Source organism: Rattus norvegicus, chromosome 2 (genome assembly GCF_021556685.1).
Source record: "Rattus norvegicus strain SHRSP/BbbUtx chromosome 2, alternate assembly SHRSP_T2T, whole genome shotgun sequence".
NCBI lineage: Eukaryota > Metazoa > Chordata > Mammalia > Rodentia > Muridae > Rattus > Rattus norvegicus.
Window position 1 is genome coordinate 65,065,212 of NC_141535.1, and position 19,966 is coordinate 65,085,177.

Sequence of the window (19,966 nt, forward strand, 5' to 3'; positions counted from 1 at the left end):
GAAAAAAATTCCTGAACAAAACACCAATGGCTTATGCTCTAAGATCAAGAATCGACAAATGGGATCTCATAAAACTGCAAAGCTTCTGTAAGGCAAAGGACACTGTGGTTAGGACAAAACGGAAACCAACAGATTGGGAAAAGATCTTTACCAATCCTACAACAGATAGAGGCCTTATATCCAAAATATACAAAGAACTCAAGAAGTTAGACCGCAGGGAAACAAATAACCCTATTAAAAAATGGGGTTCAGAGCTAAACAAAGAATTCACAGCTGAGGAATGCCGAATGGCCGAGAAACACCTAAAGAAATGTTCAACATCTTTAGTCATAAGGGAAATGCAAATCAAAACAACCCTGAGATTTCACCTCACACCAGTGCGATTGGCTAAGATCAAAAACTCAGGTGACAGCAGATGCTGGCGAGGATGTGGAGAAAGAGGAACACTCCTCCATTGTTGGTGGGATTGCAGACTGGTAAACCCATTCTGGAAATCAGTCTGGAGGTTCCTCAGAAAATTGGACATTGAACTGCCTGAGGATCCAGCTATACCTCTCTTGGGCATATACCCAAAAGATGCCTCAACATATAAAAGAGACACGTGCTCCACTATGTTCATCGCAGCCTTATTTATAATAGCCAGAAAATGGAAATAACCCAGATGCCCTTCAACAGAGGAATGGATACAGAAATGTGGTACATCTACACAATGGAATATTACTCAGCTATCAAAAACAACGAGTTTATGAAATTCGTAGGCAAATGGTTGGAACTGTAAAATATCATCCTGAGTGAGCTAACCCAATCACAGAAAGACATACATGGTATGCACTCATTGATAAGTGGCTATTAGCCCAAATGCTTGAATTACCCTAGATCCCTAGAACAAACGAAACTCAAGATGGATGATCAAAATGTGAATGCTTCACTCCTTCTTTAAATGAGGAAAAAGAATACCCTTGGCAGGGAAGGGAGAGGCAAAGATTAAAACAGAGACTTAAGGAACACCCATTCAGAGCCTGCCCCACATGTGGCCCATACATATACAGCCACCCAATTAGACAAGATGGATGAAGCAAAGAAGTGCAGACCGACAGGAGCCGGATGTAGATCACTCCTGAGAGACACAGCCAGAATACAGCAAATATAGAGGCGAATGCCAGCAGCAAACCACTGAACTGAGAATAGGTCCCCTATTGAAGGAATCAGAGAAAGAACTGGAAGAGCTTGAAGGGGCTCGAGACCCCAAAAGTACAACAATGCCAAGCAACCAGAGCTTCCAGGGACTAAGCCACTACCTAAAGACTGTACATGGACTGACCCTGGACTCTGACCCCATAGGGAGCAATGAATATCCTAGTAAGAGCACCAGTGGAAGGGGAAGCCCTGGGTCCTGCTAAAACTGAACCCCCAGTGAACTAGTCTATGGGGGGAGGGCGGCAATGGGGGGAGGGTTGGGAGGGGAATACCAAAAAAAAGAAAAAAAAACTGCAAAGCTTCTGTAAGGCAAAGGACACTGTGGTTAGGACAAAACGGCAACCAACAGATTGGGAAAAGATGTTTACCAATCCTACGACAGATAGAGGCCTTATATCCAAAATATACAAAGAACTCAAAAGTTAGACCGCAGGGAAACAAATAACCCTATTAAAAAATGGGGTTCAGAGCTAAACAAAGAATTCACAGCTGAGGAATGCCGAATGGCTGAGAAACACCTAAAGAAATGTTCAACATCTTTAGTCATAAGGGAAATGCAAATCAAAACAACCCTGAGATTTCACCTCACACCAGTGAGAATGGCTAAGATCAAAAACTCAGGTGACAGCAGATGCTGGCGAGGATGTGGAGAAAGAGGAACACTCCTCCATTGTTGGTGGGATTGCAGACTGGTACAACCATTCTGGAAATCAGTCTGGAGGTTCCTCAGAAAATTGGACATTGAACTGCCTGAGGATCCAGCTATACCTCTCTTGGGCATATACCTAAAAGATGCCTCAACATATAAAAGAGACACGTGTTCCACTATGTTCATTGCAGCCTTATTTATAATAGCCAGAAACTGGAAAGAACCCAGATGCCCTTCAACAGAGGAATGGATACAGAAAATGTGGTACATCTACACAATGGAATATTACTCAGCTATCAAAAACAACGAGTTTATGAAATTCGTAGGCAAATGGTTGGAACTGGAAAATATCATCCTGAGTGAGCTAACCCAATCACAGAAAGACATACATGATATGCACTCATTGATAAGTGGCTATTAGCCCAAATGCTTGAATTACCCTAGATCCCTAGAACAAACGAAACTCAAGACGGATGATCAAAATGTGAATGCTTCACTCCTTCTTTAAATGAGGAAAAAGAATACCCTTGGCAGGGAAGAGAGAGGCAAAGATTAAAACAGAGACTGAAGGAACACCCATTCAGAGCCTGCCCCACATGTGGCCCATACATATACAGCCACCCAATTAGACAAGATGGATGAAGCAAAGAAGTGCAGACCGACAGGAGCCGGATGTACATCGCTCCTGAGAGACACAGCCAGAATACAGCAAATACAGAGGCGAATGCCAGCAGGAAACCACTGAACTGAGAATAGGTCCCCCGTTGAAGGAATCAGAGAAAGAACTGGAAGAGCTTGAAGGGGCTCGAGACCCCATATGTACAACAATGTCAAGCAACCAGAGCTTCCAGGGACTAAGCTACTACCTAAAGACTATACATGGACTGACCCTGGACTCTGACCCCATAGGTAGCAATGAATATCCTAGTAAGAGCACCAGTGGAAGGGGAAGCCCTGGGTCCTGCTGAGACTGAACCCCCAGTGAACTAGACTATGGGGGGGAGGGCGGCAATGGGGGGAGGGTTGGGAGGGGAACACCAAAAAAAAGAAAAAAAAACTGCAAAGCTTCTGTAAGGCAAAGGACCCTGTGGTTAGGACAAAACGGCAACCAACAGATTGGGAAAAGATGTTTACCAATCCTACGACAGATAGAGGCCTTATATCCAAAATATACAAAGAACTCAAAAGTTAGACCGCAGGGAAACAAATAACCCTATTAAAAAATGGGGTTCAGAGCTAAACAAAGAATTCACAGCTGAGGAATGCCGAATGGCTGAGAAACACCTAAAGAAATGTTCAACATCTTTAGTCATAAGGGAAATGCAAATCAAAACAACCCTGAGATTTCACCTCACACCAGTGAGAATGGCTAAGATCAAAAACTCAGGTGACAGCAGATGCTGGCGAGGATGTGGAGAAAGAGGAACACTCCTCCATTGTTGGTGGGATTGCAGACTGGTACAACCATTCTGGAAATCAGTCTGGAGGTTCCTCAGAAAATTGGACATTGAACTGCCTGAGGATCCAGCTATACCTCTCTTGGGCATATACCTAAAAGATGCCTCAACATATAAAAGAGACACGTGTTCCACTATGTTCATTGCAGCCTTATTTATAATAGCCAGAAACTGGAAAGAACCCAGATGCCCTTCAACAGAGGAATGGATACAGAAAATGTGGTACATCTACACAATGGAATATTACTCAGCTATCAAAAACAACGAGTTTATGAAATTCGTAGGCAAATGGTTGGAACTGGAAAATATCATCCTGAGTTAGCTAACCCAATCACAGAAAGACATACATGATATGCACTCATTGATAAGTGGCTATTAGCCCAAATGCTTGAATTACCCTAGATCCCTAGAACAAACGAAACTCAAGACGGATGATCAAAATGTGAATGCTTCACTCCTTCTTTAAATGAGGAAAAAGAATACCCTTGGCAGGGAAGAGAGAGGCAAAGATTAAAACAGAGACTGAAGGAACACCCATTCAGAGCCTGCCCCACATGTGGCCCATACATATACAGCCACCCAATTAGACAAGATGGATGAAGCAAAGAAGTGCAGACCGACAGGAGCCGGATGTACATCGCTCCTGAGAGACACAGCCAGAATACAGCAAATACAGAGGCGAATGCCAGCAGGAAACCACTGAACTGAGAATAGGTCCCCCGTTGAAGGAATCAGAGAAAGAACTGGAAGAGCTTGAAGGGGCTCGAGACCCCATATGTACAACAATGTCAAGCAACCAGAGCTTCCAGGGACTAAGCTACTACCTAAAGACTATACATGGACTGACCCTGGACTCTGACCCCATAGGTAGCAATGAATATCCTAGTAAGAGCACCAGTGGAAGGGGAAGCCCTGGGTCCTGCTGAGACTGAACCCCCAGTGAACTAGACTATGGGGGGGAGGGCGGCAATGGGGGGAGGGTTGGGAGGGGAACACCCATAAGGAAGGGGAGGGGGGAGGGGGATGTTTGCCAGGAAACCGGGAAAGGGAATAACACTCGAAATGTATATAAGAAATACTCAAGTTAATAAAAAAATATAAAAAAAATATAAAAATATAAAAAAAGAATGAAAACTAAGTACTAAAGTGTGAATTGACATAAAATACTAATTATCATGTACTCATGAAAAGCTATCACACAGATAGTCTGCTCTAAATGCACTGAAAATGTCATACCTTTAACGAGTGGAAGCTAGTTGACCAATAAATATATCACTAAGGTCTTTAAAAAATACAAAAACAAAAAAAAGAAAAAACAAAAACAAAAAAAGCAAATAGTTGTAATCCTCCTACAAGTTTCTGGTACATTCTGTAGGGTGCCCCCACCTCCTACTTCCCAAGGTATACTGTTTTCATTTTTTCTGCTAGCACTCAGGGCTTCAGTTCTCTTATGCCACCCAATACCTGATCATGATCTTCTCAAAAAATGGAGAAGAATCTAGGAAAAGAGGCTCCAAATTGGGATCCAACTCAAGGGGAGGCCCCAAGTTTTGGCACTATTACTGATACTATGGTATGTGCACAAAAAGGGCCCTATCATGACTACCCTCTGAAAAGAGCCAACAAGGAGCTGAATAGTCAGATGCAGATATTTACACCTAACTAATGGACAGAACCTGCTACCCTGTGGTTGAATTAGAGAAAAGCTGGAAGAAGCTGAGGAGGAGCGCAACCCTATAAAAAGACCAGCAGTCTAAACTAACCTGGATTCCCAAGATCTCTCAGACAGCAAGCCACAAATCAGGAAGGATACACCAGCTGATATCAGGCCCCCAACACATATACAACAGAGGACTGCTGGGTATGGACTCAGTTAGAGAAGATGCACCTAACCCTCAAGTGACTGGAGGCCCTAGAGAGTGAAGAGGTAGAGGTCTGGTAGGGTAGGGGTTGATGGAATGGGGACATCCTCGTGGAGATGATGAGAGGAGGTGTGGGATGTGGAAGAGTCAGAGGGAGAACTGGGAGGGGGATGAAGTTTGGATTGGAAAAAATTAAATAAATAAATAAATAAATAAATAAATAAATAGGAATTAAAAATGAGGACATAAAACTTGTTTAAATATGGACCCATGGGAAATTAAAAAGAATAGAATGGGAATGAATATGATTATAAAATATGGTGTATGTGTAAAATTTTTAAAGAATATTTTAAAATCTTATATGTTTCCCTTTTCTATATAAAGTTCAAAATTATGACAAACTTTACAGTTAAAGTATAAACATACACACACACACACACACACACACACACACACATATATCATGAGGCCTTGGCAAATTTAGTTGTGTAATGTTGTAAGACAAATGTGGCCACTCTCTTGGTGTTATCATCTTACAGACTGGCTTCAATTCTTAGATGCCACCTCTTCTTCTGTATTGCATGGCTCTTTTAATACCAGACATTAATTGAAAGCTATAAGATTTTCTACATTTTCATGGACTCCAAAATCAAACCTTGAAGTCAAAGTCTGATCAATTATGGCACATATGATAACAAGACATGGCCATTATATATAAGGTGATAAACACTGAAGAACATGGCTTCTATACCATGGAAGGTGTGCTCTAAGGGCAATTCTGAATTCTGTATACATGGGATGGGTTGGGGGGCAAGCTCTTTAATTGGGAGAGAGCTGATTTAGAATTGAAGAACTTAGGGAGAATCTTGATGACACTACACGATAAGAAAATAGACTGTGGGTGAAAATGACATACCTTTAGAAGCCTATATTCTGAAGTTCATTTATTAATTCCTTACTAATATTGACACCATGGCCTCTAATGGTTATTTTATCTTTATAATGGCCACAGCCTTCATACCAATTTATGGCTAGTATATAATCCTGTTTGCAAAAGGACTTTAGCATTGTTAGACATTGTTAATTTGTTTCCAAATCTAGAGAAAAAAGTATTGACATAAGTTGATAAGTTTCTACAATTTCTTTACAACTTCAAGAATCTGATATTCACACATAATAAAAGCTCCCAAGAGGACTGCCTTTTCTGACCTCAGTGGAAAGGGATGGGCTTGGTACTGTGGAAGCTTGATACTCCAGAGAAGGGGGATGTGTTAGATGGGAGTGGGTAGATGGGTGAGGAATCACATTCTTAGGGTCAAATGGGAAGGGTTATGGGGCGGGATACTAGAGGAGGGGACACTGGGAAGGCAAACAAAGTTTGAAATGTAAATAAATAAAATAATAAAAATACTATATGCTAAAAATTATAAATATGAAATACTTAGCTGCAAATTGTACAGAATAGTTAACCCCCCCCCAAATAAGCACACACTTTAGTTTTATTATAATACACAAATATTTACATAGGACATACATATGCACATATGTGTTGTGTCTCTATCTGGAAATCATCTATGAGGGAGCAAAGGAACTATTGGGATGAAGAAATATATGATGAAGAAATGCAGAAGATAGGAAAAGGGACAATTTTGTGCACTGTAGGGAGAGACAGAACTGGAGACTTGATGGCAGTGAGGACCAGGCTGACATGACAGGCCTGTGCTGCCACCTGAGGACCTAGTGACAACTGAATCCATCCTGCCACTGAAGACCATATCAAGAACCAAGGTCCTACTGCAGTTGTGATTTCTGTTGATGTCCATGGCCCATGATATCACCAAAGACCATGTGGATATCCATGGTCTACAATGCATCCTAAAACCTTGTTGATATCTGTGGGCTATGATGCTGCCTGGGACCATATTTTCTTAGGTTGCCTGACTGGCCACCAGAGTCCATAACCATCTAGGCCTCCTCTAAGTGCCTTGACTGGGTCTGTGGTCCTACTGTAGCATGGGTCTATGTTCCTAGTGTGCTCTGTTTTCAGAAACTATGTGGAAGTCCGAGATCAATATTCTCACTGACTGTAAAAAGTAAGAAAGCTTCTTTTGCAGTGATATAATTAACTGCAGATGCACAGTTGAGAAAAAGGAGCATGAAAGGCCCAGTACTAAACCCGCTAAAAATGTAGCAGGTAAACGGAGAGCCATCGAAGAGATAAAACTCTGAAAATGTGTCACAAGGATTTTGAAGTTAGCTTTCCATGATCGATGGCTTCTGGCAGGGGTGCAGGAAGGGAACGATTCATTCTATTTAAGAAGAAGGCCACTGAGAGTGTGGCTATGCTCCAGTGAGTATATACATAACACAAATTAGACTTGTTTGCTTTTTAATTTTAAATTTATTGTTTGCGTGGAGGGGAGGTCACAAGTGGAAGGATGGACATGGAAAGATTTGGAAATGAGTGTGATCATTTTTCCATGCGTAATGGAAATTTTCCAAAAATCAATAAAAATATAATCTTGAAAAAAGCATTTACATTGTATTTCAAAAATACATAAATTTGACGGTTAAATATAACTCCAAGGAGAAATGGAGCACGGTGAACTGGAATGGAGCTAAATCGTGTGTTTAAGAATATTAAATGAAACTAAGGGAGTGATGACCTCAGGGCAACATATCACTCAGCTAAATTTATTGTTTATGTGTTTGCAGTCTAACATGGGATAGTTATATCATGTCAGACTTTATGATATCCTGATTATTGCTTTCATTTTGACATAAGGAGATAAGAGTGTGTGTTAAATTAACAAGGGATAGATTGAGATGGCTATTCTTGATTGTCAACTTGACTATATCTGGAATGAACTACAATTCAGTACTTATAAAGATCTTTGAAAACAAATTAAAGAAATGCTTAGTCCAGGTGTGGCAGTGCATGTTTTTAATTTCAAGAGGCAAATGTAAGCAGATCTCTGATTTCATGGCCAGCCTAGTAAAGAGAAAATTCCACTTAATGACATGCTGAAGACCAGGTGGCACACCATGCCTTTAATCCCAGCACTCAGGATGTAGAGGCATTTAGGTCTCTGTGTTAAAGGTCAGTTTATAGAGCAAGCTGCATGACAAGACAAGATCAGGCAGTTAAGGATATAATAGAACAAGTGGACCTGTTTCCAGCCTGAGCAGCAGAATTGGATAGCTTATGGCTCTGGCATTACAGAAAAAAATAAAATGGGTTATGTGTTACTGGGACAATGTATGCTGGTTAGAAGAAGCTAAGAAATTAGAGGTGATTAAGAGGAGACCAGCATCAATGAGGTGGAGTCTTCTGGGAAATGTTTTTTTCAGGACACAAATAAGCTGTGTTTCAGAGATGCATTGTGCTGTCAACCACACTATGTTATGTGTAAGAATTACCTTGATGACACTGGTTTTGAAGGCACGAAGGGGTGATGAAGAGGCTTGGCACTTTGAGAGAGCAGGGAAGGCCATTGGTGAAGGTGCAGCCTTAGTAGCAGCTCAAGGCCCAGAACTAAGAGGTCATGAAAAGAAGCTGAGGTTTTGCACCATGAAAAAAGACTATGAGAGACTGTTGGTGAAACCTATTTGAAGCAGAAGACTCAGCATATTAGAGATACCAGAACCATGTGATGACTATTAAGAACAGCAACAACAGCAGCAGCATTTTAATACAGTCAGCCAGAGCCTAGAGTGCTACAGAAGTCAGAGGTGGAAAAGTGACTCAAGGCATTTGGCAAAGCCCAGAAAATCATATATGTATCCCAGACAGTGGAATAAGAAGCAATAAATTTGAAGTTGCTTTGGATACCCAATGATCCTAAAGAAGGCTTTGACTTAGACATAAGATGCAAAAGCAGTTGACATCCCCCAGATGCTGGCAAGGATCTGGACAGAGAGGAACACTCTTCCATTGTTGGTGGGATTGAAAGATTCTACAACCACTCTGGAAATAAGTCTAGAGGTTCATCAGAAAATTGGACATAGTACTACCAGAAGACTCAAGTATACCACTCCTGGGCATATACCCAAAAGATGCTCCAACATATAACAAGTATACATGCTCCATTATGTTCATAAGTAGCCTTATTTATAATAGCCAGAAGCTAGAAAGAACCTAGGTGTCCTTCAGCGGAAGAATGGATACAGAAAATGTGGTTCATCTACACAATGGAGTAATACTCAGCTATCAAAAACAATGACTTCATGAAGTTCATGGGCAAACATATAAAACTAGAAAATATCATCCTTGTGTGTGGTAACCCAATCCCCAGAAGCGCACATGGTATGCACTCACTGGTAAGTGGATATTAGCTCAAAAGCTCAGATACCCAAGCTACAATCCACAGTTCACATGAAGCTTAAGAAGAAAGGTGACCAAAGTGCAGATGCTTCAGTCCTCCTTAAAAGGGGGAACAAAAATATTCATAGGAGATATGGAGACAAAGTTTAGAGCAGAGACTGAAGGAATGGCCATTCAGAGCCTGCCCCACCAGGATCCAGTCCATATACATACAGTCATAAAACCCAGATAGTTTTGCTGATGCCAAGAAGTACATGCTGACAGGAGCCTGATATAGCTGTCTCCTGAGAGGCTCTGCCAGAGTATGGCAAATACAGAAGCAAATGTTCACAGCCAACTACTGAAGTGAGAATGGGCTCCCCATTGAAGGCGTTAGAGAAAGGATTGAAGGAACTGAAGGGGTTTGCAACCCAATAAGAGCAAGAATACTTGGAAACCGGGAAAGGGAATAACACTCGAAATGTATATAAGAAATACTCAAGTTAATAAAAAAAAAGTTATAAAAAAAAAAAAGAGCAAGAATACTAACCAACCAGAGCTTCCAGAGACTAAACTACCATCCAAAGAGTGTACATGGATGGACCCGTGGATCCAGCTGCATATATAGCAGAGGATGGCCTTGTTGGCAACAATGGGAGGAGAAGCCTTTGGTCCTGCCAAGGCTGAAACCCCCAGTGTAAGGGAATGTCAGGGTGGGGAGGTGAGAAAGGGTGGGTGGTTTCTTCAATGAACGCCCTTATAGGAGAAGAGAGAGGGGGAAGGGCAGGAGGTGGGGGGCTTGTGGACAAGAAACTGGGAAAGGGGATAACATTTAAAATGTAAATAAAAAATCCAACTAAAAATTACTATGATTACTACCATTATCACAATCATAAAAGAAAAATGCAAAGTTTAGAGTTTGCCCAACTGTTTTACTGTCTTGCTTTAGTCAATTATTTTCTCAGTATGACATTTTGTAATAGTAATGTATATTTTGTGGTGTTGGAAATATGTGATACTTTTTGATTTTGATTTTATAGGGTATTACATTTAAGAGATTGCATGTACCTCAGAAGAAACTTTGATCTTTGGAATTTTTTAACACTGTTGAGACTGTGTTAGACAACAGTTATTTTTGAAGTTGGAATAAATGTACTTTGCATTATGGTCTGGCTAGGTATGGCCCCACTAGACTCATCTATTTTAACAAGCCTGTTGGAGACAGGGAGTAAAATGTGGAGGTTTGACTATGCTTGGCCCTTGGGAAGTGGCATATTAGGAGGTATAGCCTTGTTTGAATAGGCGTGGCCTTTGTGGAGGAAATGTGTCACTGTCTTGGCTGTTTTTAAGATCTCTAGTGCTCAAGCTCCACCCAGTACTGAAGACAGTCTCCATCTACCTGCCTTCAAATCAAGATATAGAATGCTTGCATCTTCCTCCAGCACCATGTCTGCCTTCATGGTGATAAAGGATTGAAATTGTAAGCCAGTCCCAAAAAGTACAGAACCATATGAGCCATTGTGTGTATGAGTGTTCTGTCTAGATATAAAGGCTTCTGAGCAGTAACTGGAGTTAAACTAACAACATTGCAATTATTCCTCAGATTAAACTGCCTAACAGAGAATTAAATATGGTAACCAGAAGAAAAATGTTTATTTAAAGCAGCAAACTATATTATATTCTGTACTATTATTTTAGTATGCATATGTGTAGGTGTGTGTGTGTGTGTGTGTGTGTGTGTGTGTGTGTGTGTGTGAGTGTGTGTGTGTATGTGTTTATGCACCTATGTTGATAAGAAAATCAGAGAGCATGGACTGACCCTGGACTCTGACCTCATAGGTAGCAATGAATATCCTAGTAAGAGCACCAGTGGAAAGAGAAGCCCTGGGTCCTGCTAAGACTGAACCCCCAGTGAACTAGACTGGTGGGGGGAGGGCGGCAATGGGGGGAGGGTTGGGAGGGGAACACCCATAAGGAAGGGGAGGGGGGAGGGGGATGTTTGCCCGGATACCGGGAAAGGGAATAACACTCGAAATGTATATAAGAAATACTCAAGTTAATAAAAAAAAATCATATATATATATATATTATTGGTAAATTACATTATGAGTAAATTATAGGTAATAAAATGAATGAATAAAATAAAAAAAAAGAAAATCAGAGAGCAATTTTCAGGAATTTGAGAGTTGATTTTTTCTTTTCACTCATTAAACTCAGGTGAATGAGACTAGCAGTAGGCACTTTCAATTGGTGAGTCATCTGATCAACTCAGTGTTTCATAATATACCTTTATCTGTCATTAAAGTGATAAGTTTATTGAATTTCATATAATTACAAGATAATTTTAACCCTCAATGTGTTATTTTAACTTTTTTTTTTTTATTAACTTGAGTATTTCTTATATACATTTCAAGTGTTATTCCCTTTCCCGGTTTCCGGGCAAAATCCTATTTAATAATCATTTTTCCTGAACATAATACCTTAAAATTGAATCATATTATTACAAATGTACTTGTGGCAATTAAAATTTTTATAATCCTCTGTTTTTGATGTTTACTGTTTTAGTTAAATATATGTATATATTTATGTATGAAATATACATTTTTATGTATATATAAAATATAATCTATAATAATATAGATAGAGAAATAGATGTATCTATTATTTTTAATCAAAAAAGTATTAACATTTTGTTTTGTAGCTCTTGACAGAATTTTTTTGTAAATGTAGCACTGATTAATTCATGGTATACATATATGATGCTAGCTGAATTCTAATCAACATAATTTGCTATCCTTACGTATTTCTAGGTTTAAAAAGTTACAATTTGATAAAAACTATTTCAGTTAAAACTGCTTTATATCATTTTAATGACATTGACAGATCTGTATACTAATAAAGCTTTATGAAAACTAGAAAAACCTCTATAAATGTAATGTAAGAAATGACCCTAATACTTAAACAGCATAAAATATATCAATACTAGCAATTCAACAGATTTATTTGTATCCATATTTAATCATATGAAATATAACGCTAGACATTTTGCTTATTTGACATTATGTTTTAAAAGTGTAATTATCATTAAAACTTGCTTTCATGTGATATAGAAGACAATAAATATTTTTTCTCATTTATTCTTGAAAGTAAAATGGTAAAATTTAATGACAAGATTTCAATCTAAATTTCTTATAAACCTGTAGAATGTGGTATATAATATACTACATACATATTTTATATATTAAATACATAATATACATTAAATATAATATTTATTAAACATATATCATGATGAAACAAATGCTGACAAACATTATAGACAAAATACCTTTCCCACATGTCATCAATTTCATTTTGCATTGGCCATATTTGCATTATACCTGACCTACTGAGTGAGTTGAATGCCCAGTGAGACACCGGGAGAAAACAATTTTTCATTTGGGCGCAGTTGTCAATTGAGGATAGATTCAGAGGGAAGGATCAGAGCTAGTGTTTACTTTCCTTCTTAAATCTGTTATCCACTTCATCTAAGACCAGAGCAGGTACTGTGCATGTTGCCACAGTGCGAGTTTATTTGTGCATCAGTCCTGTTTCTTTTTCCTTGATATCTCCCCAGCCATGTGGCTCTTACACTCTTTCTATCTGTTCTTCTACAGGGACCCGTAATTGGTGAGGCACTTTTAGGATTTGATGACGACAACCTATTTAGACTGATTTTTGTTGTCATTTTTTTTAGCAAATTCACTTTAAACGTACTGATTTATAGAGAACAAACAAAATAAAGAAGAGAAAAATTAGCAATGAAAAATGTCCTGCTGATTAAATTAAGGTTTGATGTTGATCCATTCATTGTGCTGTGCTTTAAACTATTATATAACTCCACTTCACACTGTAAGAGTTGAGACTAGTTTCCTCTACTAGAACAATAATAGGAGGAGCATGCATCACAGGAACCAGTAGACTTAAATGCAATAGAAATAATATAGTAGATAAGAGAGTTATTTGTTTGGATAATGAGAGCTAAATTGATTTTTCTCTATATAGTAAAAATGGTATCAATTTTCACATACTAAAATACTAGCAAATTTATATTCATCCAATGAATATAAAATGACTTAGTATAAAAGATTAAGATGAATTTTAATAAATAAAATTTTATAGATACATACTTTCTTCATTTATTCATAAAATCTTTTTGATTGTCTAAATAGTACATGGCACTGGTTCACTGCATTGTCTATCTTTTGTTTAAACTTCCTAATCTGATTGTCATGAATGCTGTGTGAAATGCATTCCATGTATTCATTGACTTTGAAAGTAAGGAACTAGACATAAACAAAGGTTAAATAACTCTTCAGGATTCTCTTTTCCTTGAATCCCAATACTACAGTTTATTATAAAAGGTATGAAGAAAAAATACTGATAAAATGTTGGTGCACAGAAACAGTCTGGATCTGCTTCAGCTGCTAAAGTCATCAAGGTCACTGACTCCTCCAGACAAAGTTCTGCAGAAGTTGGAGTTTGTGAAGGCATCACATTAGGAAGCTGGGACAACCTGGTGCAGGAATAACATTCTGATTCCACTAACTCTTATAGATTCAGATAGATCTGGTAAGTCCTGCCCTACCACACACTGACAGACATGTTCAAGTGCTTGTTCATCTAAAGGCTGAAGAAGAGTAGTTCAGATAAAATACAAATTCTTCATGCTTGCTAAAGATATAATTGTGCATATTAGGCATGAAAATATCTAAAAAGAAGACATATGCTTCCAATGCCCATGAAGATTAGATTAGCCCAAAGAATAATATAAAGCATACTTAATTCCAGCACACATGACAATTTTTAATATACCCAGGAAGGCTGAAATAATCCTGACAAATAGTGAGCATCAGAAGTCATGCTTGATAGGGGTCATAGGTTTTATAATGCTTTTCAGTGTTTTACAAAGTTTTAATAAACCATTTTCTCTAAAATGGGTCCAAAACCATAATGCATAAGTGTTTTGTAAATATGTACGTATTACATTTTGTTAAAATAACAAACATCCATTGGATACTTAAGTACCTTGTGTATAAGCGTACTACAATGCCTTTATGGTTAAATCACATTCAAATAGAATTATACTTAACATTCATTATTTTAATAATGGCTCTCAAAATCTTTGGAATAATTTTAATATATCATGATGGTTTACTGTGAACATATTGGTTTCTAAGTCAAAAGCAGTTTAAAAAATAAATTAAGATCCTGGTGAGTATTGCAGGTTTCCCTTTGTCCCTCAAGAGTCATGTTCAGAATATAATACTGAATGTATGCTAAAGTATTGTTCTGAGAGGAATGTGGACATAAGATAATGTGATTTATGTTTCCCATCCATCACGTTGACAGATTTTAGACAGATGTCGCCGTTTGTCAAACATAGTACAAAACAAGGCAAAACCCCATAGTATTATGAAAAGTATTTGCTTTATCCCATCTCATCCATCTTTCATTCGTATGAAAATTTTAGTGTTGAAATAATGAGTGCTTCAATAGGAAATTTCAACATACATGCTTTTTGTTAAACAATGTTTCTTTTGATGATATTTAAAAAATTGTCACTCTAATAAAATGTGATATTTTAATTGCAATTCAATGAATATGTGAAAATTATTACAAATCAGCACTGTGATCATGTCTTAAGAAACTTCATTTCAAATAAAGTAAATAAAAAGGAAGAAATTATGATAATTGAACCATTTATTGGCATATATTAAATACTGCTGTTCTTAACATCCTTTCAATTGTTAATATGCTCATATTGCATTGTGGTACATTATGATTTTTTATTTTGATATGTACAAATGTGCATAAAGAAATAACTAAACATATAATAGTAGAGCTCTTATACAGGTTAGTACATAGTTCAAACAATTTAATAATAGTAAATAACTATATTATTTCTTATGAAAATCTGGTTGACTTTAGCCAAAATGAATAGTCTACGGGGAGATAGAACCTGTTTTGAGACCACCTCCAGTAGATAAGCATGGCCCCTGTTCGAGGCATGGGGCAACCCACCCATCTTACAGTTTTTAACCCAGAAATGTTCCTGTCCAAAGGAAGAACAGGGCCAAAAAATAGGCCAGAGACTGAGGGAAGGGTTAACCTGGGATTGCCCAACCTGGGGATCCATAATGTCTGCAGACACAAACTGAACACTGTTGCCATGGTCAAGAGGCATTTGCTGACAAGAACCTAGTATGGTGGTTCCTTTTAATATGTCATGATGGTTTACTGTGAAAGTTTTGGTTTCTAAGTCAAAAGCAGTTTAAAAAATAAATTAAGATCCTGGTGAGTATTGCAGGTTCCCTTTGTCCCTCAAGAGTCATGTTCAGAACATAATACTGAATGTATGCTAAAGTATTGTTCTGAGAGGAATGTTGACCAATGAAAATGTGGATGCTTGGAGCCAACCATCAGACTGTGTTCAGGGAACCTGGTGGAGGAGCTGGTGGAAGGACTGGAGGAGCAGGGGGTATTGTAATCCCACTGGAAGAACAATAGAGGTTGTTAGTTCTAGTTCTCCCAAAACATAGACCACCAATCAAGGCGTATACCTGGAGATATCGATGGCTCCAGATACATATATAGCAGAAGACAACCTTGTCTGACAGCACTGGGAGGAGTGGTCCTTGGTCCAGGGAGGTTTGATGCCTCAGCATAGGGGGATGCTGGAGCAGTGGGGCAGGATAGTGTAGGTGGGTGAGGGAACACTCTCATACAGGCAAAGCAGTGGAGGAGGACAGATGTAGGATGGGCTGGTTGTTGGAGGGGTAACCTGGAAGTGGGATATCATGGGATGGGGGGTTGGGTGGAGGGATGAAGGAGAAGTGGGATATCATTTGAGATGTAAATGAATGGAATGATTGACAAGAAAAATTATTATGAACAATATTTCTTAGAGAAGTGCTCAAGGAATGCTAAGTAACTATTTGGAAATTAAAGATTAGAAACTGAAAAGAAAAAAATGGATCCTAATACTCCTTAACACTTTGGGATTTTTTTTGAACAAGGTCTTAGTCTTTCTCATGCTTAATTTCACAGAATTTTTTTATTTGCTGCTAGATAAATTTGAATTATTAAATATTTTCTAATACATGTAAACCTAAGAGAAGTTCAATGAAAATACGTGGACAATGCCATAATTTTAATTTTTATTAAAAACTGGATGCTACCCTAGGGAACACATGAATAATAAAATATGATATTACTTAAACTTTGAAAATAAAAACTCAAAACTATTTTACCAGAGATCCATGTGTAACCTTATATTTAACCTTCATGATACCTGACTGATAAAAGATGTGCAACTCAGAAATTAAATATTAAATATACTAAGCACCCTTAAGTAAAATCATCATTTTAAAAAGAAGAAAGTTTGCTTTGTTAAAAAGTAAAAATGTATACATATTTTATCTTATTAATGTGGTCTCTAATAATTTAAAACTTCATTAAATACTTTCCAATGGAGTTTAGGACTTGAAATATTTATATTGTTTGTACATTAAGGTGGATGTATGTCATTTATTTTGTTTCTCTCTTTGTTTTTATTCTATTCAATTTCCTGTTGGATAAATTAAAGGTTTTTTATGCTTTTCAAAATAACACCCAATTTTAAAAATAAGTAAAATATAAACTGTACATAAACTTGCAATTCAATTCCACATTTATAATAAAGAAAAGCAAATATAAAAGTATTTTTGTTATTTTTTCCTGAAATGTCAAAATATGTAAGATTTTGGTTAAAATATTGTACAGAACTTTAGATTAAGTTCTCAATTACTTATTATGAATATACTATTTGTTGTAATATATGTTGTATAGTATGTAATAAAATTATTGATGAAATATAAATTTCATTGAGCTCAGAATATTGCTATAAACATGTGTTTTCAAATGAAATTTTAAGTATCAATATTTGTGATTTGAGTTGCCTCCAAAATTTTTGTCTAAGTCCATTGTCCTACTGCATCTTGGAGTCATGTTCCTGATCTCTGCTGATCTCAGAAACTATGTGAGGTACTGACTGTGAAGGGTAAGGAGGCTAACTTCTTTTATTATGATATGGATGTCTACAGGTGCACAGTTGAGATGGAGGGACATGGAAAAAATTTGTGACAACCTATCTCCCCAACTAACACCTCCAACCCCCATAAAGTGACAGCATCAACAGAATGACAGCCACTGAAGAAACTCTTAAAGAGTGTGATAAGGATGCTTAAGTTTAGATCTCTGCAATCTATGGCTTCTGGTGGGTGTATGGGCAGTTGAGGTCTGAATTATATTTAAGGGCATGCAGCTGAGAGTTTGATCATGCTCCAGTGAGTATGTAGATAACATCTTATTCAAAAAATTCAAACACACACACACACACACACACACACACACACACACACACACACACACATATATTTCTCCCTACTTCTGGGAGAGAAGTCAAAAGAAAGAAGAGTCAGCAATCGACAAACTAGAAGGTGAGTGTGATGATGTGAAAATTCCAGAGAATCAATAAAAATGTTATCTTTAAGAGGAGGGGGGTATAGCCTACAGAGAAAATAGGGTCACTCACAGGACTCAGTTACTTGGGGTCATATTAGCATTCTTTGTTGCCTGCTTGCTTCCCTATTTCCTAGAAGACCATGAACTCAATGCATTAATTTATCACAAGTTTCCATTGCTATGATGTCATGACTATGCACAAGGCACCACTGGATCTTGGCCAAACCCTTTTAAACTGTGAACGAAGACAAATCCTTTGTATTTCAAGTTGTTTCTGTTGAGTATTGGTTCTTCCAATGGAAATTATACTTGACACAGAAATGCTACAAATACTTCTTGGAAAATAATGCCTAGCACAACCTTTTTAGCATTGGTGTTTTAAAATCTAGTGTTTTCTTGTAAAGAAAGTCTTCATATTCCTCTTGTTATTGACTGATTTTTAGTTCACTAACCTGTGGAACATTGCAGTTAATCCTTGAAACATTCATTTTGTATTAAGGTTGGTATTTTTTAACCAAAAAGTGAACAAAATTTCAACCGAAGGAGAAAATAAATTCATAATTATTTGGCAAAAGAAAAATTCCAGTAAAATGTTCATGAACTTAACATAAGTCAAGATCATTTGCTAGCCATTTATCATTCCTGACTTACTAAATATTATTTTTGTTTTCCATGTCTTCTTTTTGTATAATTATGTTCAATAATATTGTCTGACAATTTAGTTTTTATACTATATGATATATTTGTTATCTTATATGATATATCAAGTATCAAATAACTTGAAAAATATCAGGCTACTTTGCTTTGATATGAATGACGGAAGATACACATTTGAGAGGTAGGGAAATGGAAGTCTTCTGTGACAACCTACATTTTGTAACTCCCACCTCCACTCCCATAAAGTAAGAGCCACTGAATAAAACTTTTTGCAATGGTAACAGGACTTTTCCCCTTCAAATACTACACTCAAAGTTAAAGATTTCTTCATAATACTAACCTGTTATTGACTATATAGTAGGTAATGGATGGTATGCTAAGGAGTTATTTATATTTATAATCTTTAAACAAAAAATGTTATATTCCTTGTTTTGCTGTGAAGAAAAATGGAGCATAAAATTTGGAAACACATGTCTTAGAAGTTACAAATGATATGCTTGTTATTGAAATTAGATTTTTTGAAAATCTATCAGAATCAACACAATTTTTAAAACTTAATTTTTCATATATTTCTAAAGTTTAGACATATGCATCAGTTTTTAAAAATTGTTTTATTTGTTTACATTTCAAATAATATTCCCCTTATCAGTTACTCCTCCATAAGCCCTTTCCTCATTTCCCATTTCTGCTCTTCCTTTTGTCTCTATGAGGGAGCTCCTCCACCCACTCACCCATTAATAGGACATTACATTTGGCTGTTAGTATGAATTGATACTGAGTTATTTTCATAAATATTTAATCATTGAAACATAGTATTAAAATATTTTTTTACTTTTTGTAATTAAAATATAATTTTATAATTTTCACTTCTTCATTTACTACCTTAAACATTTTTTGTATACATCCTTGCTCTTATTTTTGCATAGCCTCTATTTTTCATTGTTGTCATGGTTTGTTTTTGATCATATGTATATGATTTGAGTGATGATCACATTAAATAATCAAAACAATAATCAAATCAAAGATATTCATCCTTATGGAAGACTATTTTTCTTTCTCTCTATTTTTTAGATGACTACCATCTAGGGATAATGATCCAAATATTCCCCCCTTCAATGTCAATGTGTATATTGTTTATGCAGTCATGTTACTGAAATTTCATAGATATAAGTTCTTTCTAATTACTAAAAGAAAAAAAAACAAATCTCCAAACAAACTTCCCTTTTCTCTGACTCTAATAACCTTTCTGAAACGTCTTTCTATATATTCCTAATCGTAGGTATGGGATTTATGTGGC